This window comes from Dendrobates tinctorius, unplaced genomic scaffold (assembly GCF_039654945.1).
Source record: "Dendrobates tinctorius isolate UK_male_01 unplaced genomic scaffold, ASM3965494v1 ptg000254l, whole genome shotgun sequence".
NCBI classification, from domain to species: Eukaryota; Metazoa; Chordata; class Amphibia; order Anura; family Dendrobatidae; genus Dendrobates; species Dendrobates tinctorius.
This window is the reverse complement of record NW_027361921.1, coordinates 1,577,691-1,599,226: the sequence shown is the minus strand read 5'-3', so window position 1 is coordinate 1,599,226 and position 21,536 is coordinate 1,577,691. Positions and strand designations below refer to the sequence as shown.

Genomic DNA, 21,536 nt, shown 5'->3' with positions numbered 1-21,536 from the left:
TTCTTCATGTCAGTTTGGGGCTGTTAGCCGAAAAAGAAGACTTTCACTTCTGTTTGACATCAAACATGTCTTTCCCAAAGCACTAATAAAGTGTAATTGAGAGAAAAAAACTTTCTGCTTTTGAAATGCTCTAAAAGGAATTAGATGAAATAAGTTTCTTTAGAGAATATAGGATGGCTTCAAGCATTACAAATTAAAACCAGTGGAATTTGAGTAAAAAAAAAATTTTGCTTTTGAAATGCTCTAAAAGGAATCAGATGAAATAACTTTCTTTAGAGAATATAGGATGGGCTCAAGCATTACAAATTAAAACCAGTGGAATTACACATTAGATGCTACAAATTTTCATAGCAGTTTTCAGAAAAAGCAGAATAATAAATATTCACACATGAAAATTGGGGTGCTGTGGCTTAGTTGGTTAAAGTGCCTGTCTTGTAAACAGGAGATCCTGAGTTCAACTCTCAGCAGTACCTTGTTTTCATCTTCTCAAGAATAAGCTTCCTATCTTAAAGCAGGTCTTTTACCTGTGTGCAAATTCAAATTTGCCATTGTTCCAGCCCTACTGATAGTGCAATTGTGAGATTAAGAATCTCATCTAAATGCTGAAAAGGAAGTAAGATTGCTTCAAGCTTGACACCTTAACCAATGGATTTTATTTTGAAATTCCTCCACTTTCCGCACCTGACTCTCTAAGCAGTCTTTCCAATATATCACATCTTTTTGTGATGTAGACAAGTTGGTCAAAGAGCCTGTTTAGTAAACAGAAAATCTTGATTTCGAACGTCAGCAGTGCTTTCCTTTCTTCATGTCAGTTTGGGGCTGTTAGCCGAAAAAGAAGACTTTCACTTCTGTTTGACATCAAACATGTCTTTCCCAAAGCACTAATAAAGTGTAATTGAGAGAAAAAAACTTTCTGCTTTTGAAATGCTCTAAAAGGAATTAGATGAAATAAGTTTCTTTAGAGAATATAGGATGGCTTCAAGCATTACAAATTAAAACCAGTGGAATTTGAGTAAAAAAAAAATTTTGCTTTTGAAATACTCTAAAAGGAATCAGATGAAATAACTTTCTTTAGAGAATATAGGATGGGCTCAAGCATTACAAATTAAAACCAGTGGAATTACACATTAGATGCTACAAATTTTCATAGCAGTTTTCAGAAAAAGCAGAATAATAAATATTCACCAACAGAACATGTGGTTCTGTGGCTTAGTTGGTTAAAGCGCCTGTCTTGTAAACAGGAGATCCTGAGTTCAACTCTCAGCAGTACCTTGTTTTTGTCTTCTCAAGAATAAGCTTCCTATCTTAAAGCATTTGTTTTACCTGTGTGCAAACTCAAATTTGCCATTGTTCCAGCCCTACTGATAGTGCAATTGTGAGATTAAGAATCTCATCTAATTGCTGAAAAGGAAGTAAGATTGCTTCAAGCTTGACAACTTAACCAACTTAACCAAGATGCTACATCTTCTCAAGAATAAGCTTCCTATCTTAAAGCAGGTGTGTTTTACCTGTGTGCAAACTCAAATTTGCCATTGTTCCAGCCCTACTGATAGTGCAATTGTGAGATTAAGAATCTCATCTAAATGCTGAAAAGGAAGTAAGATTGCTTCAAGCTTGACAACTTAACCAACTTAACCAAGATGTTACATCTTCTCAAGAATAAGCTTCCTATCTTAAAGCAGGTGTGTTTTACCTGTGTGCAAACTCAAATTTGCCATTGTTCCAGCCCTACTGATAGTGCAATTGTGAGATTAAGAATCTCATCTAAATGCTGAAAAGGAAGTAAGATTGCTTCAAGCTTGACAACTTAACCAATGGATTTTATTTTGAAATGCCTCCACTTTCCACACCTGACTCTCTAAGCAGTCTTTCCAATATATCACATCTTTTTGTGATGTAGACAAGTTGGTCAAAGAGCCTGTTTAGTAAACAGAAAATCTTGATATTCGAATGTCAGCAGTGCTTTCCTTTCTTCATGTCAGTTTGGGTCTGTTAGCCGAAAAAGAGGACTTTCACTTTTGTTTGACATCAAACATGTCTTTCCCAAAGCACTAATAAAGTGTAATTGAGAGAAAAAAAACTTTCTGCATTTGAAATGCTCTAAAAGGAATTAGATGAAATAAGTTTCTTTAGAGAATATAGGATGGCTTCAAGCATTACATATTAAAACCAGTGGAATTTGAGTAAAAAAAAAAATTTTGCTTTTGAAATGCTCTAAAAGGAGTCAGAAGAAATAACTTTCTTTAGAGAATATAGGATGGGCTCAAGCTTTACAAATTAAAACCAGTGGAATTACACATTAGATGCTACAAATTTTCATAGCAGTTTTCGGAAAAAGCAGAATAATAAATATTCACCTATGGAACATGTGGTGCTGTGGCTTAGTTGGTTAAAGCGCCTGTCTTGTAAACAGGAGATCCTGAGTTCAACTCTCAGCAGTACCTTGTTTTCATCTTCTCAAGAATAAGCTTCCTATCTTAAAGCAGGTCTTTTACCTGTGTGCAAATTCAAATTTGCCATTGTTCCAGCCCTACTGATAGTGCAATTGTGAGATTAATAATCTCCTCTAAATGCTGAAAAGGAAGTAAGATTGCTTCAAGCTTGACAACTTAACCAATGCATTTTATTTTGAAATTCCTCCACTTTCCGCACCTGACTCTCTAAGCAGTCTTTCCAATATATCACATCTTTTTGTGATGTAGACAAGTTGGTCAAAGAGCCTGTTTAGTAAACAGAAAATCTTGATTTCGAATGTCAGCAGTGCTTTCCTTTCTTCATGTCAGTTTGGGGCTGTTAGCCGAAAAAGAAGACTTTCACTTCTGTTTGACATCAAACATGTCTTTCCCAAAGCACTAATAAAGTGTAATTGAAAGAAAAAAACTTTCTGCTTTTGAAATGCTTTAAAAGGAATTAGATGAAATAAGTTTCTTTAGAGAATATAGGATGGCTTCAAGCATTACAAATTAAAACCAGTGGAATTTGAGTAAAAAAAAAAATTTTGCTTTTGAAATGCTCTAAAAGGAATCAGATGAAATAACTTTCTTTAGAGAATATAGGATGGGCTCAAGCATTACAAATTAAAACCAGTGGAATTACACATTAGATGCTACAAATTTTCATAGCAGTTTTCGGAAAAAGCAGAATAATAAATATTCACCAACAAAACATGTGGTTCTGTGGCTTAGTTGGTTAAAGCGCCTGTCTTGTAAACAGGAGAGCCTGAGTTCAACTCTCAGCAGTACCTTGTTTTTGTCTTCTCAAGAATAAGCTTCCTATCTTAAAGCAGTTGTTTTACCTGTGTGCAATACTCAAATTTGCCATTGTTCCAGCCCTACTGATAGTGCAATTGTGAGATTAAGAATCTCATCTAATTGCTGAAAAGGAAGTAAGATTGCTTCAAGCTTGACAACTTAACCAACTTAACCAAGATGCTACATCTTCTCAAGAATAAGCTTCCTATCTTAAAGCAGGTGTGTTTTACCTGTGTGCAAACTCAAATTTGCCATTGTTCCAGCCCTACTGATAGTGCAATTGTGAGATTAAGAATCTCATCTAAATGCTGAAAAGGAAGTAAGATTGCTTCAAGCTTGAAAACTTAACCAATGGATTTTATTTTGAAATGCCTCCACTTTCCACACCTGACTCTCTAAGCAGTCTGTCCAATATATCACATCTTTTTGTGATGTAGACATTGGTCAAAGAGCCTGTTTAGTAAACAGAAAATCTTGATATTCGAATGTCAGCAGTGCTTTCCTTTCTTCATGTCAGTTTGGGTCTGTTAGCCGAAAAAGAGGACTTTCACTTTTGTTTGACATCAAACATGTCTTTCCCAAAGCACTAATAAAGTGTAATTGAGAGAAAAAAAACTTTCTGCATTTGAAATGCTCTAAAAGGAATTAGATGAAATAAGTTTCTTTAGAGAATATAGGATGGCTTCAAGCATTACATATTAAAACCAGTGGAATTTGAGTAAAAAAAAAAATTTTGCTTTTGAAATGCTCTAAAAGGAATCAGAAGAAATAACTTTCTTTAGAGAATATAGGATGGGCTCAAGCTTTACAAATTAAAACCAGTGGAATTACACATTAGATGCTACAAATTTTCATAGCAGTTTTCAGAAAAAGCAGAATAATAAATATTCACCTATGGAACATGTGGTGCTGTGGCTTAGTTGGTTAAAGCGCCTGTCTTGTAAACAGGAGATCCTGAGTTCAACTCTCAGCAGTACCTTGTTTTTGTCTTCTCAAGAATAAGCTTCCTATCTTAAAGCAGTTGTTTTACCAGTGTGCAAACTCAAATTTGCCATTGTTCCAGCCCTACTGATAGTGCAATTGTGAGATTAAGAATCTCATCTAAATGCTGAAAAGGAAGTAAAATTGCTTCAAGCTTGACAACTTAACCAATGGATTTTATTTTGAAATGCCTCCACTTTCCGCACCTGACTCTCTAAGCAGTCTTTCCAATATATCACATCTTTTTGTGATGTAGACAAGTTGGTCAAAGAGCCTGTTTAGTAAACAGAAAATCTTGATTTCGAATGTCAGCAGTGCTTTCCTTCCTTCATGTCAGTTTGGGGCTGTTAGCCGAAAAAGAGGACTTTCACTTTTGTTTGACATCAAACATGTCTTTCCCAAAGCACTAATAAAGTGTAATTGAGAGAAAAAAAACTTTCTGCTTTTGAAATGCTCTAAAAGGAATTAGATGAAATAAGTTTCTTTAGAGAATATAGGATGGCTTCAAGCATTACAAATTAAAACCAGTGGAATTTGAGTAAAAAAAAAAATTTTGCTTTTGAAATGCTCTAAAAGGAATCAGATAAAATAACTTTCTTTAGAGAATATAGGATGGGCTCAAGCATTACAAATTAAAACCAGTGGAATTACACATTAGATGCTACAAATTTTCATAGCAGTTTTCAGAAAAAGCAGAATAATAAATATTCACACATGAAAATTGGGGTGCTGTGGCTTAGTTGGTTAAAGTGCCTGTCTTGTAAACAGGAGATCTTGAGTTCAACTCTCAGCAGTACCTTGTTTTCATCTTCTCAAGAATAAGCTTCCTATCTTAAAGCAGGTCTTTTACCTGTGTGCAAATTCAAATTTGCCATTGTTCCAGCCCTACTGATAGTGCAATTGTGAGATTAAGAATCTCATCTAAATGCTGAAAAGGAAGTAAGATTGCTTCAAGCTTGACAACTTAACCAATGGATTTTATTTTGAAATTCCTCCACTTTCCGCACCTGACTCTCTAAGCAGTCTTTCCAATATATCACATCTTTTTGTGATGTAGACAAGTTGGTCAAAGAGCCTGTTTAGTAAACAGAAAATCTTGATTTCGAATGTCAGCAGTGCTTTCCTTTCTTCATGTCAGTTTGGGGCTGTTAGCCGAAAAAGAAGACTTTCACTTCTGTTTGACATCAAACATGTCTATCCCAAAGCACTAATAAAGTGTAATTGAGAGAAAAAAACTTTCTGCTTTTGAAATGCTCTAAAAGGAATTAGATGAAATAAGTTTCTTTAGAGAATATAGGATGGCTTCAAGCATTACAAATTAAACCAGTGGAATTTGAGTAAAAAAAAAAATTTTGCTTTTGAAATGCTCTAAAAGGAATCAGATGAAATAACTTTCTTTAGAGAATATAGGATGGGCTCAAGCATTACAAATTAAAACCAGTGGAATTACACATTAGATGCTACAAATTTTCATAGCAGTTTTCGGAAAAAGCAGAATAATAAATATTCACCTATGGAACATGTGGTGCTGTGGCTTAGTTGGTTAAAGCGCCTGTCTTGTAAACTGGAGATCCTGAGTTCAACTCTCAGCAGTACCTTGTTTTTGTCTTCTCAAGAATAAGCTTCCTATCTTAAAGCAGGTGTGTTTTACCTGTGTGCAAACTCAAATTTGCCATTGTTCCAGCCCTACTGATAGTGCAATTGTGAGATTAAGAATCTCATCTAAATGCTGAAAAGGAAGTAAGATTGCTTCAAGCTTGACAACTTAACCAATGGATTTTATTTTGAAATTCCTCCACTTTCCGCACCTGACTCTCTAAGCAGTCTTTCCAATATATCACATCTTTTTGTGATGTAGACAAGTTGGTCAAAGAGCCTGTTTAGTAAACAGAAAATCTTGATTTCGAATGTCAGCAGTGCTTTCCTTTCTTCATGTCAGTTTGGGGCTGTTAGCCGAAAAAGAAGACTTTCACTTCTGTTTGACATCAAACATGTCTTTCCCAAAGCACTAATAAAGTGTAATTGAGAGAAAAAAACTTTCTGCTTTTGAAATGCTCTAAAAGGAATTAGATGAAATAAGTTTCTTTAGAGAATATAGGATGGCTTCAAGCATTACAAATTAAAACCAGTGGAATTTGAGTAAAAAAAAAATTTTGCTTTTGAAATACTCTAAAAGGAATCAGATGAAATAACTTTCTTTAGAGAATATAGGATGGGCTCAAGCATTACAAATTAAAACCAGTGGAATTACACATTAGATGCTACAAATTTTCATAGCAGTTTTCAGAAAAAGCAGAATAATAAATATTCACCAACAGAACATGTGGTTCTGTGGCTTAGTTGGTTAAAGCGCCTGTCTTGTAAACAGGAGGTCCTGAGTTCAACTCTCAGCAGTACCTTGTTTTTGTCTTCTCAAGAATAAGCTTCCTATCTTAAAGCAGTTGTTTTACCTGTGTGCAAACTCAAATTTGCCATTGTTCCAGCCCTACTGATAGTGCAATTGTGAGATTAAGAATCTCATCTAATTGCTGAAAAGGAAGTAAGATTGCTTCAAGCTTGACAACTTAACCAACTTAACCAAGATGCTACATCTTCTCAAGAATAAGCTTCCTATCTTAAAGCAGGTGTGTTTTACCTGTGTGCAAACTCAAATTTGCCATTGTTCCAGCCCTACTGATAGTGCAATTGTGAGATTAAGAATCTCATCTAAATGCTGAAAAGGAAGTAAGATTGCTTCAAGCTTGACAACTTAACCAACTTAACCAAGATGCTACATCTTCTCAAGAATAAGCTTCCTATCTTAAAGCAGGTGTGTTTTACCTGTGTGCAAACTCAAATTTGCCATTGTTCCAGCCCTACTGATAGTGCAATTGTGAGATTAAGAATCTCATCTAAATGCTGAAAAGGAAGTAAGATTGCTTCAAGCTTGACAACTTAACCAATGGATTTTATTTTGAAATGCCTCCACTTTCCACACCTGACTCTCTAAGCAGTCTTTCCAATATATCACATCTTTTTGTGATGTAGACAAGTTGGTCAAAGAGCCTGTTTAGTAAACAGAAAATCTTGATATTCGAATGTCAGCAGTGCTTTCCTTTCTTCATGTCAGTTTGGGTCTGTTAGCCGAAAAAGAGGACTTTCACTTTTGTTTGACATAAAACATGTCTTTCCCAAAGCACTAATAAAGTGTAATTGAGAGAAAAAAAACTTTCTGCATTTGAAATGCTCTAAAAGGAATTAGATGAAATAAGTTTCTTTAGAGAATATAGGATGGCTTCAAGCATTACATATTAAAACCAGTGGAATTTGAGTAAAAAAAAATTTTTTACTTTTGAAATGCTTTAAAAGGAGTCAGAAGAAATAACTTTCTTTAGAGAATATAGGATGGGCTCAAGCTTTACAAATTAAAACCAGTGGAATAACACATTAGATGCTACAAATTTTCATAGCAGTTTTCGGAAAAAGCAGAATAATAAATATTCACCTATGGAACATGTGGTTCTGTGGCTTAGTTGGTTAAAGCGCCTGTCTTGTAAACTGGAGATCCTGAGTTCAACTCTCAGCAGTACCTTGTTTTTGTCTTCTCAAGAATAAGCTTCCTATCTTAAAGCAGGTGTTTTACCTGTGTGCAAACTCAAATTTGCCATTGTTCCAGCCCTACTGATAGTGCAATTGTGAGATTAAGAATCTCATCTAATTGCTGAAAAGGAAGTAAGATTGCTTCAAGCTTGACAACTTAACCAACTTAACCAAGATGCTACATCTTCTCAAGAATAAGCTTCCTATCTTAAAGCAGGTGTGTTTTACCTGTGTGCAAACTCAAATTTGCCATTGTTCCAGCCCTACTGATAGTGCAATTGTGAGATTAAGAATCTCATCTAAATGCTGAAAAGGAAGTAAGATTGCTTCAAGCTTGACAACTTAACCAATGGATTTTATTTTGAAATTCCTCCACTTTCCGCACCTGACTCTCTAAGCAGTCTTTCCAATATATCACATCTTTTTGTGATGTAGACAAGTTGGTCAAAGAGCCTGTTTAGTAAACAGAAAATCTTGATTTCAAATGTCAGCAGTGCTTTCCTTTCTTCATGTCAGTTTGGGGCTGTTAGCCGAAAAAGAGGACTTTCACTTTTGTTTGACATCAAACATGTCTTTCCCAAAGCACTAATAAAGTGTAATTGGGAGAAAAAAACTTTCTGCTTTTGAAATGCTCTAAAAGGAATTAGATGAAATAAGTTTCTTTAGAGAATATAGGATGGCTTCAAGCATTACAAATTAAAACCAGTGGAATTTGAGTAAAAAAAAAATTTTGCTTTTGAAATGCTCTAAAAGGAATCAGATGAAATAACTTTCTTTAGAGAATATAGGATGGGCTCAAGCATTACAAATTAAAACCAGTGGAATTACACATTAGATGCTACAAATTTTCATAGCAGTTTTCAGAAAAAGCAGAATAATAAATATTCACCTACGGAACATGTGGTGCTGTGGCTTAGTTGGTTAAAGCGACTGTCTTGTAAACAGGAGATCCTGAGTTCAACTCTCAGCAGTACCTTGTTTTCATCTTCTCAAGAATAAGCTTCCTATCTTAAAGCAGGTCTTTTACCTGTGTGCAAATTCAAATTTGCCATTGTTCCAGCCCTACTGATAGTGCAATTGTGAGATTAAGAATCTCATCTAAATGCTGAAAAGGAAGTAAGATTTCTTCAAGCTTGACAACTTAACCAATGGATTTTATTTTGAAATTCCTCCACTTTCCGCACCTGACTCTCTAAGCAGTCTTTCCAATATATCACATCTTTTTGTGATGTAGACAAGTTGGTCAAAGAGCCTGTTTAGTAAACAGAAAATCTTGATTTCGAATGTCAGCAGTGCTTTCCTTTCTTCATGTCAGTTTGGGGCTGTTAGCCGAAAAAGAAGACTTTCACTTCTGTTTGACATCAAACATGTCTTTCCCAAAGCACTAATAAAGTGTAATTGAGAGAAAAAAACTTTCTGCTTTTGAAATGCTCTAAAAGGAATTAGATGAAATAAGTTTCTTTAGAGAATATAGGATGGCTTCAAGCATTACAAATTAAAACCAGTGGAATTTGAGTAAAAAAAAAATTTTGCTTTTGAAATGCTCTAAAAGGAATCAGATGAAATAACTTTCTTTAGAGAATATAGGATGGGCTCAAGCATTACAAATTAAAACCAGTGGAATTACACATTAGATGCTACAAATTTTCATAGCAGTTTTCAGAAAAAGCAGAATAATAAATATTCACCTACGGAACATGTGGTGCTGTGGCTTAGTTGGTTAAAGCGACTGTCTTGTAAACAGGAGATCCTGAGTTCAACTCTCAGCAGTACCTTGTTTTCATCTTCTCAAGAATAAGCTTCCTATCTTAAAGCAGGTCTTTTACCTGTGTGCAAATTCAAATTTGCCATTGTTCCAGCCCTACTGATAGTGCAATTGTGAGATTAAGAATCTCATCTAAATGCTGAAAAGGAAGTAAGATTTCTTCAAGCTTGACAACTTAACCAATGGATTTTATTTTGAAATTCCTCCACTTTCCGCACCTGACTCTCTAAGCAGTCTTTCCAATATATCACATCTTTTTGTGATGTAGACAAGTTGGTCAAAGAGCCTGTTTAGTAAACAGAAAATCTTGATTTCGAATGTCAGCAGTGCTTTCCTTTCTTCATGTCAGTTTGGGGCTGTTAGCCGAAAAAGAAGACTTTCACTTCTGTTTGACATCAAACATGTCTTTCCCAAAGCACTAATAAAGTGTAATTGAGAGAAAAAAACTTTCTGCTTTTGAAATGCTCTAAAAGGAATTAGATGAAATAAGTTTCTTTAGAGAATATAGGATGGCTTCAAGCATTACAAATTAAAACCAGTGGAATTTGAGTAAAAAAAAAATTTTGCTTTTGAAATACTCTAAAAGGAATCAGATGAAATAACTTTCTTTAGAGAATATAGGATGGGCTCAAGCATTACAAATTAAAACCAGTGGAATTACACATTAGATGCTACAAATTTTCATAGCAGTTTTCAGAAAAAGCAGAATAATAAATATTCACCAACAGAACATGTGGTTCTGTGGCTTAGTTGGTTAAAGCGCCTGTCTTGTAAACAGGAGATCCTGAGTTCAACTCTCAGCAGTACCTTGTTTTTGTCTTCTCAAGAATAAGCTTCCTATCTTAAAGCAGTTGTTTTACCTGTGTGCAAACTCAAATTTGCCATTGTTCCAGCCCTACTGATAGTGCAATTGTGAGATTAAGAATCTCATCTAATTGCTGAAAAGGAAGTAAGATTGCTTCAAGCTTGACAACTTAACCAACTTAACCAAGATGCTACATCTTCTCAAGAATAAGCTTCCTATCTTAAAGCAGGTGTGTTTTACCTGTGTGCAAACTCAAATTTGCCATTGTTCCAGCCCTACTGATAGTGCAATTGTGAGATTAAGAATCTCATCTAAATGCTGAAAAGGAAGTAAGATTGCTTCAAGCTTGACAACTTAACCAACTTAACCAAGATGCTACATCTTCTCAAGAATAAGCTTCCTATCTTAAAGCAGGTGTGTTTTACCTGTGTGCAAACTCAAATTTGCCATTGTTCCAGCCCTACTGATAGTGCAATTGTGAGATTAAGAATCTCATCTAAATGCTGAAAAGGAAGTAAGATTGCTTCAAGCTTGACAACTTAACCAATGGATTTTATTTTGAAATGCCTCCACTTTCCACACCTGACTCTCTAAGCAGTCTTTCCAATATATCACATCTTTTTGTGATGTAGACAAGTTGGTCAAAGAGCCTGTTTAGTAAACAGAAAATCTTGATATTCGAATGTCAGCAGTGCTTTCCTTTCTTCATGTCAGTTTGGGTCTGTTAGCCGAAAAAGAGGACTTTCACTTTTGTTTGACATAAAACATGTCTTTCCCAAAGCACTAATAAAGTGTAATTGAGAGAAAAAAAACTTTCTGCATTTGAAATGCTCTAAAAGGAATTAGATGAAATAAGTTTCTTTAGAGAATATAGGATGGCTTCAAGCATTACATATTAAAACCAGTGGAATTTGAGTAAAAAAAAATTTTTTACTTTTGAAATGCTTTAAAAGGAGTCAGAAGAAATAACTTTCTTTAGAGAATATAGGATGGGCTCAAGCTTTACAAATTAAAACCAGTGGAATAACACATTAGATGCTACAAATTTTCATAGCAGTTTTCGGAAAAAGCAGAATAATAAATATTCACCTATGGAACATGTGGTGCTGTGGCTTAGTTGGTTAAAGCGCCTGTCTTGTAAACTGGAGATCCTGAGTTCAACTCTCAGCAGTACCTTGTTTTTGTCTTCTCAAGAATAAGCTTCCTATCTTAAAGCAGGTGTTTTACCTGTGTGCAAACTCAAATTTGCCATTGTTCCAGCCCTACTGATAGTGCAATTGTGAGATTAAGAATCTCATCTAATTGCTGAAAAGGAAGTAAGATTGCTTCAAGCTTGACAACTTAACCAACTTAACCAAGATGCTACATCTTCTCAAGAATAAGCTTCCTATCTTAAAGCAGGTGTGTTTTACCTGTGTGCAAACTCAAATTTGCCATTGTTCCAGCCCTACTGATAGTGCAATTGTGAGATTAAGAATCTCATCTAAATGCTGAAAAGGAAGTAAGATTGCTTCAAGCTTGACAACTTAACCAATGGATTTTATTTTGAAATTCCTCCACTTTCCGCACCTGACTCTCTAAGCAGTCTTTCCAATATATCACATCTTTTTGTGATGTAGACAAGTTGGTCAAAGAGCCTGTTTAGTAAACAGAAAATCTTGATTTCAAATGTCAGCAGTGCTTTCCTTTCTTCATGTCAGTTTGGGGCTGTTAGCCGAAAAAGAGGACTTTCACTTTTGTTTGACATCAAACATGTCTTTCCCAAAGCACTAATAAAGTGTAATTGGGAGAAAAAAACTTTCTGCTTTTGAAATGCTCTAAAAGGAATTAGATGAAATAAGTTTCTTTAGAGAATATAGGATGGCTTCAAGCATTACAAATTAAAACCAGTGGAATTTGAGTAAAAAAAAAATTTTGCTTTTGAAATGCTCTAAAAGGAATCAGATGAAATAACTTTCTTTAGAGAATATAGGATGGGCTCAAGAATTACAAATTAAAACCAGTGGAACCAGGTTAATGCGCCTGTCTTGTAAACAGGAGATCCTGAGTTCAACTCTCAGCAGTACCTTGTTTTCGTCTTCTCAAGAATAAGCTTCCTATCTTAAAGCAGGTGTGCTTTACCTGTGTGCAAACTCAAATTTGCCATTTTTCCAGCCCTACTGATAGTGCAATTGTGAGATTAAGAATCTCATCTAAATGCTGAAAAGGAAGTAAGATTTCTTCAAGCTTGACAACTTAACCAATGGATTTTATTTTGAAATTCCTCCACTTTCCGCACCTGACTCTCTAAGCAGTCTTTCCAATATATCACATCTTTTTGTGATGTAGACAAGTTGGTCAAAGAGCCTGTTTAGTAAACAGAAAATCTTGATTTCGAATGTCAGCAGTGCTTTCCTTTCTTCATGTCAGTTTGGGGCTGTTAGCCGAAAAAGAAGACTTTCACTTCTGTTTGACATCAAACATGTCTTTCCCAAAGCACTAATAAAGTGTAATTGAGAGAAAAAAACTTTCTGCTTTTGAAATGCTCTAAAAGGAATTAGATGAAATAAGTTTCTTTAGAGAATATAGGATGGCTTCAAGCATTACAAATTAAAACCAGTGGAATTTGAGTAAAAAAAAAATTTTGCTTTTGAAATACTCTAAAAGGAATCAGATGAAATAACTTTCTTTAGAGAATATAGGATGGGCTCAAGCATTACAAATTAAAACCAGTGGAATTACACATTAGATGCTACAAATTTTCATAGCAGTTTTCAGAAAAAGCAGAATAATAAATATTCACCAACAGAACATGTGGTTCTGTGGCTTAGTTGGTTAAAGCGCCTGTCTTGTAAACAGGAGATCCTGAGTTCAACTCTCAGCAGTACCTTGTTTTTGTCTTCTCAAGAATAAGCTTCCTATCTTAAAGCAGTTGTTTTACCTGTGTGCAAACTCAAATTTGCCATTGTTCCAGCCCTACTGATAGTGCAATTGTGAGATTAAGAATCTCATCTAATTGCTGAAAAGGAAGTAAGATTGCTTCAAGCTTGACAACTTAACCAACTTAACCAAGATGCTACATCTTCTCAAGAATAAGCTTCCTATCTTAAAGCAGGTGTGTTTTACCTGTGTGCAAACTCAAATTTGCCATTGTTCCAGCCCTACTGATAGTGCAATTGTGAGATTAAGAATCTCATCTAAATGCTGAAAAGGAAGTAAGATTGCTTCAAGCTTGACAACTTAACCAACTTAACCAAGATGCTACATCTTCTCAAGAATAAGCTTCCTATCTTAAAGCAGGTGTGTTTTACCTGTGTGCAAACTCAAATTTGCCATTGTTCCAGCCCTACTGATAGTGCAATTGTGAGATTAAGAATCTCATCTAAATGCTGAAAAGGAAGTAAGATTGCTTCAAGCTTGACAACTTAACCAATGGATTTTATTTTGAAATGCCTCCACTTTCCACACCTGACTCTCTAAGCAGTCTTTCCAATATATCACATCTTTTTGTGATGTAGACAAGTTGGTCAAAGAGCCTGTTTAGTAAACAGAAAATCTTGATATTCGAATGTCAGCAGTGCTTTCCTTTCTTCATGTCAGTTTGGGTCTGTTAGCCGAAAAAGAGGACTTTCACTTTTGTTTGACATAAAACATGTCTTTCCCAAAGCACTAATAAAGTGTAATTGAGAGAAAAAAAACTTTCTGCATTTGAAATGCTCTAAAAGGAATTAGATGAAATAAGTTTCTTTAGAGAATATAGGATGGCTTCAAGCATTACATATTAAAACCAGTGGAATTTGAGTAAAAAAAAATTTTTTACTTTTGAAATGCTTTAAAAGGAGTCAGAAGAAATAACTTTCTTTAGAGAATATAGGATGGGCTCAAGCTTTACAAATTAAAACCAGTGGAATAACACATTAGATGCTACAAATTTTCATAGCAGTTTTCGGAAAAAGCAGAATAATAAATATTCACCTATGGAACATGTGGTGCTGTGGCTTAGTTGGTTAAAGCGCCTGTCTTGTAAACTGGAGATCCTGAGTTCAACTCTCAGCAGTACCTTGTTTTTGTCTTCTCAAGAATAAGCTTCCTATCTTAAAGCAGGTGTTTTACCTGTGTGCAAACTCAAATTTGCCATTGTTCCAGCCCTACTGATAGTGCAATTGTGAGATTAAGAATCTCATCTAATTGCTGAAAAGGAAGTAAGATTGCTTCAAGCTTGACAACTTAACCAACTTAACCAAGATGCTACATCTTCTCAAGAATAAGCTTCCTATCTTAAAGCAGGTGTGTTTTACCTGTGTGCAAACTCAAATTTGCCATTGTTCCAGCCCTACTGATAGTGCAATTGTGAGATTAAGAATCTCATCTAAATGCTGAAAAGGAAGTAAGATTGCTTCAAGCTTGACAACTTAACCAATGGATTTTATTTTGAAATTCCTCCACTTTCCGCACCTGACTCTCTAAGCAGTCTTTCCAATATATCACATCTTTTTGTGATGTAGACAAGTTGGTCAAAGAGCCTGTTTAGTAAACAGAAAATCTTGATTTCAAATGTCAGCAGTGCTTTCCTTTCTTCATGTCAGTTTGGGGCTGTTAGCCGAAAAAGAGGACTTTCACTTTTGTTTGACATCAAACATGTCTTTCCCAAAGCACTAATAAAGTGTAATTGGGAGAAAAAAACTTTCTGCTTTTGAAATGCTCTAAAAGGAATTAGATGAAATAAGTTTCTTTAGAGAATATAGGATGGCTTCAAGCATTACAAATTAAAACCAGTGGAATTTGAGTAAAAAAAAAATTTTGCTTTTGAAATGCTCTAAAAGGAATCAGATGAAATAACTTTCTTTAGAGAATATAGGATGGGCTCAAGAATTACAAATTAAAACCAGTGGAACCAGGTTAATGCGCCTGTCTTGTAAACAGGAGATCCTGAGTTCAACTCTCAGCAGTACCTTGTTTTCGTCTTCTCAAGAATAAGCTTCCTATCTTAAAGCAGGTGTGCTTTACCTGTGTGCAAACTCAAATTTGCCATTTTTCCAGCCCTACTGATAGTGCAATTGTGAGATTAAGAATCTCATCTAAATGCTGAAAAGGAAGTAAGATTGCTTCAAGCTTGACAACTTAACCAACTTAACCAAGATGCTACATCTTCTCAAGAATAAGCTTCCTATCTTAAAGCAGGTGTGTTTTACCTGTGTGCAAACTCAAATTTGCCATTGTTCCAGCCCTACTGATAGTGCAATTGTGAGATTAAGAATCTCATCTAAATGCTGAAAAGGAAGTAAGATTGCTTCAAGCTTGACAACTTAACCAATGGATTTTATTTTGAAATGCCTCCACTTTCCGCACCTGACTCTCTAAGCAGTCTTTCCAATATATCACATCTTTTTGTGATGTAGACAAGTTGGTCAAAGAGCCTGTTTAGTAAACAGAAAATCTTGATTTCAAATGTCAGCAGTGCTTTCCTTTCTTCATGTCAGTTTGGGGCTGTTAGCCGAAAAAGAGGACTTTCACTTTTGTTTGACATCAAACATGTCTTTCCCAAAGCACTAATAAAGTGTAATTGGGAGAAAAAAACTTTCTGCTTTTGAAATGCTCTAAAAGGAATTAGATGAAATAAGTTTCTTTAGAGAATATAGGATGGCTTCAAGCATTACAAATTAAAACCAGTGGAATTTGAGTAAAAAAAAAATTTTGCTTTTGAAATGCTCTAAAAGGAATCAGATGAAATAACTTTCTTTAGAGAATATAGGATGGGCTCAAGCATTACAAATTAAAACCAGTGGAATTACACATTAGATGCTACAAATTTTCATAGCAGTTTTCAGAAAAAGCAGAATAATAAATATTCACCTACGGAACATGTGGTGCTGTGGCTTAGTTGGTTAAAGCGACTGTCTTGTAAACAGGAGATCCTGAGTTCAACTCTCAGCAGTACCTTGTTTTCATCTTCTCAAGAATAAGCTTCCTATCTTAAAGCAGGTCTTTTACCTGTGTGCAAATTCAAATTTGCCATTGTTCCAGCCCTACTGATAGTGCAATTGTGAGATTAAGAATCTCATCTAAATGCTGAAAAGGAAGTAAGATTTCTTCAAGCTTGACAACTTAACCAATGGATTTTATTTTGAAATTCCTCCACTTTCCGCACCTGACTCTCTAAGCAGTCTTTCCAATATATCACATCTTTTTGTGATGTAGACAAGTTGGTCAAAGAGCCTGTTTAGTAAACAGAAAATCTTGATTTCGAATGTCAGCAGTGCTTTCCTTTCTTCATGTCAGTTTGGGGCTGTTAGCCGAAAAAGAAGACTTTCACTTCTGTTTGACATCAAACATGTCTTTCCCAAAGCACTAATAAAGTGTAATTGAGAGAAAAAAACTTTCTGCTTTTGAAATGCTCTAAAAGGAATTAGATGAAATAAGTTTCTTTAGAGAATATAGGATGGCTTCAAGCATTACAAATTAAAACCAGTGGAATTTGAGTAAAAAAAAAATTTTGCTTTTGAAATGCTCTAAAAGGAATCAGATGAAATAACTTTCTTTAGAGAATATAGGATGGGCTCAAGCATTACAAATTAAAACCAGTGGAATTACACATTAGATGCTACAAATTTTCATAGCAGTTTTCAGAAAAAGCAGAAAAATAAATATTCACCTACGGAACATGTGGTTCTGTGGCTTAGTTGGTTAAAGCTCCTGTCTTGTAAACAAGAGATCCTGAGTTCAACTCTCAGCAGTACCTTGTTTTTGTCTTCTCAAGAATAAGCTTCCTATCTTAAAGCAGGTGTTTTACCTGTGTGCAAACTCAAATTTGCCATTGTTCCAGCCCTACTGATAGTGCAATTGTGAGATTAAGAATCTCATCTAAATGCTGAAAAGGAAGTAAGATTGCTTCAAGCTTGACAACTTAACCAACTTAACCAAGATGCTACATCTTCTCAAGAATAAGCTTCCTATCTTAAAGCAGGTGTGTTTTACCTGTGTGCAAACTCAAATTTGCCATTGTTCCAGCCCTACTGATAGTGCAATTGTGAGATTAAGAATCTCATCTAAATGCTGAAAAGGAAGTAAGATTGCTTCAAGCTTGACAACTTAACCAATGGATTTTATTTTGAAATGCCTCCACTTTCCGCACCTGACTCTCTAAGCAGTCTTTCCAATACATCACATCTTTTTGTGATGTAGACAAGTTGGTCAAAGAGCCTGTTTAGTAAACAGAAAATCTTGATTTCGAATGTCAGCAGTACTTTCCTTTCTTCATGTCAGTTTGGGGCTGATAGCCGAAAAAGAGGACTTTCACTTTTGTTTGACATCAAACATGTCTTTCCCAAAGCACTAATAAAGTGTAATTGAGAGAAAAAAACTTTCTGCTTTTGAAATGCTCTAAAAGGAATTAGATGAAATAAGTTTCTTTAGAGAATATAGGATGGCTTCAAGCATTACAAATTAAAACCAGTGGAATTTGAGTAAAAAAAAAAATTTTGCTTTGGAAATGCTCTAAAAGGAATCAGATGAAATAACTTTCTTTAGAGAATATAGGATGGGCTCAAGCTTTACAAATTAAAACCAGTGGAATTACACATTAGATGCTACAAATTTTCATAGCAGTTTTCGGAAAAAGCAGAATAATAAATATTCACCTATGGAAAATGTGGTGCTGTGGCTTAGTTGGTTAAAGCGGCTGTCTTGTAAACAGGAGATCCTGAGTTCAACTCTCAGCAGTACCTTGTTTTTATCTTCTCAAGAACAAGCTTCCTATCTTAAAGCAGGTGTTTTACCTGTGTGCAAACTCAAATTTGCCATTGTTCCAGCCCTACTGATAGTGCAATTGTGAGATTAAGAATCTCATCTAAATGCTGAAAAGGAAGTAAGATTGCTTCAAGCTTGACAACTTAACCAATGGATTTTATTTTGAAATGCCTCCACTTTCCGCACCTGACTCTCTAAGCAGCCTTTCCAATATATCACATCTTTTTGTGATGTAGACAAGTTGGTCAAAGAGCCTGTTTAGTAAACAGAAAATCTTGATTTCGAATGTCAGCAGCGCTTTCCTTTCTTCATGTCAGTTTGGGGCTGTTAGCCGAAAAAGAGGACTTTCACTTTTGTTTGACATCAAACATATCTTTCCCAAAGCACTAATAAAGTGTAATTGTCAGAAAAAAACTTTCTGCTTTTGAAATGCTCTAAAAGGAATTAGATGAAATAAGTTTCTTTAGAGAATATAGGATGGCTTCAAGCATTACAAATTAAAACCAGTGGAATTTGAGTAAAAAAAAAATTTTGCTTTTGAAATGCTCTAAAAGGAATCAGATGAAATAACTTTCTTTAGAGAATATAGGATGGGCTCAAGCATTACAAATTAAAACCAGTGGAATTACACATTAGATGCTACAAATTTTCATAGCAGTTTTCAGAAAAAGCAGAATAATAAATATTCACCTATGGAACATGTGGTGATGTGGCTTAGTTTGTTAAAGCGCCTGTCTTGTAAACAGGAGATCCTGAGTTCAACTCTCAGCAGTACCTTGTTTTCATCTTCTCAAGAATAAGCTTCCTATCTTAAAGCAGGTGTGTTTTACCTGTGTGCAAACTCAAATTTGCCATTGTTCCAGCCCTACTGATAGTGCAATTGTGAGATTAAGAATCTCATCTAAATGCTGAAAAGGAAGTAAGATTGCTTCAAGCTTGACAACTTAACCAATGGATTTTATTTTGAAATGCCTCCACTTTCCGCACCTGACTCTCTAAGCAGTCTTTCCAATATATCACATCTTTTTGTGATGTAGACAAGTTGGTCAAAGAGCCTGTTTAGTAAACAGAAAATCTTGATTTCTAATGTCAGCAGTGCTTTCCTTTCTTCATGTCAGTTTGGGGCTGTTAGCCGAAAAAGAGGACTTTCACTTTTGTTTGACATCAAACATGTCTTTCCCAAAGCACTAATAAAGTGTAATTGAGAGAAAAAAAACTTTCTGCTTTTGAAATGCTCTAAAAGGAATTAGATGAAATAAGTTTCTTTAGAGAATATAGGATGGCTTCAAGCATTACAAATTAAAACCAGTGGAATTTGAGTAAAAAAAAAAATTTTGCTTTTGAAATGCTCTAAAAGGAATCAGATGAAATAACTTTCTTTAGAGAATATAGGATGGGCTCAAGCATTACAAATTAAAACCAGTGGAATTACACATTAGATGCTACAAATTTTCATAGCAGTTTTCAGAAAAAGCAGAAAAATAAATATTCACCTACGGAACATGTGGTGCTGTGGCTTAGTTGGTTAAAGCACCTGTCTTGTAAACAGGAGATCCTGAGTTCAACTCTCAGCAGTACCTTGTTTTTGTCTTCTCAAGAATAAGCTTCCTATCTTAAAGCAGGTGTTTTACCTGTGTGCAAACTCAAATTTGCCATTGTTCCAGCCCTACTGATAGTGCAATTGTGAGATTAAGAATCTCATCTAAATGCTGAAAAGGAAGTAAGATTGCTTCAAGCTTGACAACTTAACCAACTTAACCAAGATGCTACATCTTCTCAAGAATAAGCTTCCTATCTTAAAGCAGGTGTGTTTTACCTGTGTGCAAACTCAAATTTGCCATTGTTCCAGCCCTACTGATAGTGCAATTGTGAGATTAAGAATCTCATCTAAATGCTGAAAAGGAAGTAAGATTGCTTCAAGCTTGACAACTTAACCAATGGATTTTATTTTGAAATGCCTCCACTTTCCGCACCTGACTCTCTAAGCAGTCTTTCCAATATATCACATCTTTTTGTGATGTAGACAAGTTGGTCAAAGAGCCTGTTAAGTAAACAGAAAATCTTGATTTCGATTGTCAGCAGTGCTTTCCTTTCTTCATGTCAGTTTGGGGCTGATAGCCGAAAAAGAGGACTTTCACTTTTGTTTGACATCAAACATGTCTTTCCCAAAGCACTAATAAAGTGTAATTGAGATAAAAAAACTTTCTGCTTTTGAAATGCTCTAAAAGGAATTAGATGAAATAAGTTTCTTTAGAGAATATAGGATGGCTTCAAGCATTACAAATTAAAACCAGTGGAATTTGAGTAAAAAAAAAAATTTTGCTTTTGAAATGCTCTAAAAGGAATCAGATGAAATAACTTTCTTTAGAGAATATAGGATGGGCTCAAGCTTTACAAATTAAAACCAGTGGAATTACACATTAGATGCTACAAATTTTCATAGCAGTTTTCGGAAAAAGCAGAATAATAAATATTCACCTATGGAAAATGTGGTGCTGTGGCTTAGTTGGTTAAAGCAGCTGTCTTGTAAACATGAGATCCTGAGTTCAACTCTCAGCAGTACCTTGTTTTTGTCTTCTCAAGAACAAGCTTCCTATCTTAAAGCAGGTGTTTTACCTGTGTGCAAACTCAAATTTGCCATTGTTCCAGCCCTACTGATAGTGCAATTGTGAGATTAAGAATCTCATCTAAATGCTGAAAAGGAAGTAAGATTGCTTCAAGCTTGACAACTTAACCAACTTAACCAAGATGCTACATCTTCTCAAGAATAAGCTTCCTATCTTAAAGCAGGTGTGTTTTACCTGTGTGCAAACTCAAATTTGCCATTGTTCCAGCCCTACTGATAGTGCAATTGTGAGATTAAGAATCTTATCTAAATGCTGAAAAGGAAGTAATATTGCTTCAAGCTTGACAACTTAACCAATGGATTTTATTTTGAAATGCCTCCACTTTCCGCACCTGACTCTCTAAGCAGTCTTTCCAATATATCACATCTTTTTGTGATGTAGACAAGTTGGTCAAAGAGCCTGTTTAGTAAACAGAAAATCTTGATTTCTAATGTCAGCAGTGCTTTCCTTTCTTCATGTCAGTTTGGGGCTGTTAGCCGAAAAAGAGGACTTTCACTTTTGTTTGACATCAAACATGTCTTTCCCAAAGCACTAATAAAGTGTAATTGAGAGAAAAAAACTTTCTGCTTTTGAAATGCTCTAAAAGGAATTAGATGAAATAAGTTTCTTTAGAGAATATAGGATGGCTTCAAGCATTACAAATTAAAACCAGTGGAATTTGAGTAAAAAAAAAAATTTTGCTTTTGAAATGCTCTAAAAGGAATCAGATGAAATAACTTTCTTTAGAGAATATAGGATGGGCTCAAGCATTACAAATTAAAACCAGTGGAATTACACATTAGATGCTACAAATTTTCATAGCA

The 21,536-nt window shown here is 35.0% G+C and overlaps 5 non-coding genes across 5 annotated transcripts; all 5 read left to right on the top strand.

Annotated features, from left to right (window-relative positions):
- Window positions 1-399: 399 nt before the first annotated feature.
- On the top strand, window positions 400-473 carry TRNAT-UGU (transfer RNA threonine (anticodon UGU)). The gene has a single exon. It is a non-coding gene; the product is annotated as a tRNA-Thr (tRNA).
- Window positions 474-2,370: 1,897 nt separating this feature from the next.
- TRNAT-UGU (transfer RNA threonine (anticodon UGU)) lies at window positions 2,371-2,444 on the top strand. The gene has a single exon. It is a non-coding gene; the product is annotated as a tRNA-Thr (tRNA).
- A 1,712-nt stretch (window positions 2,445-4,156) lies between these two features.
- Window positions 4,157-4,230, top strand: TRNAT-UGU (transfer RNA threonine (anticodon UGU)). The gene has a single exon. It is a non-coding gene; the product is annotated as a tRNA-Thr (tRNA).
- Window positions 4,231-6,557: 2,327 nt separating this feature from the next.
- Window positions 6,558-6,631, top strand: TRNAT-UGU (transfer RNA threonine (anticodon UGU)). Its single transcript has one exon. It is a non-coding gene; the product is annotated as a tRNA-Thr (tRNA).
- A 12,981-nt stretch (window positions 6,632-19,612) lies between these two features.
- On the top strand, window positions 19,613-19,686 carry TRNAT-UGU (transfer RNA threonine (anticodon UGU)). The gene has a single exon. It is a non-coding gene; the product is annotated as a tRNA-Thr (tRNA).
- Window positions 19,687-21,536: the final 1,850 nt, after the last annotated feature.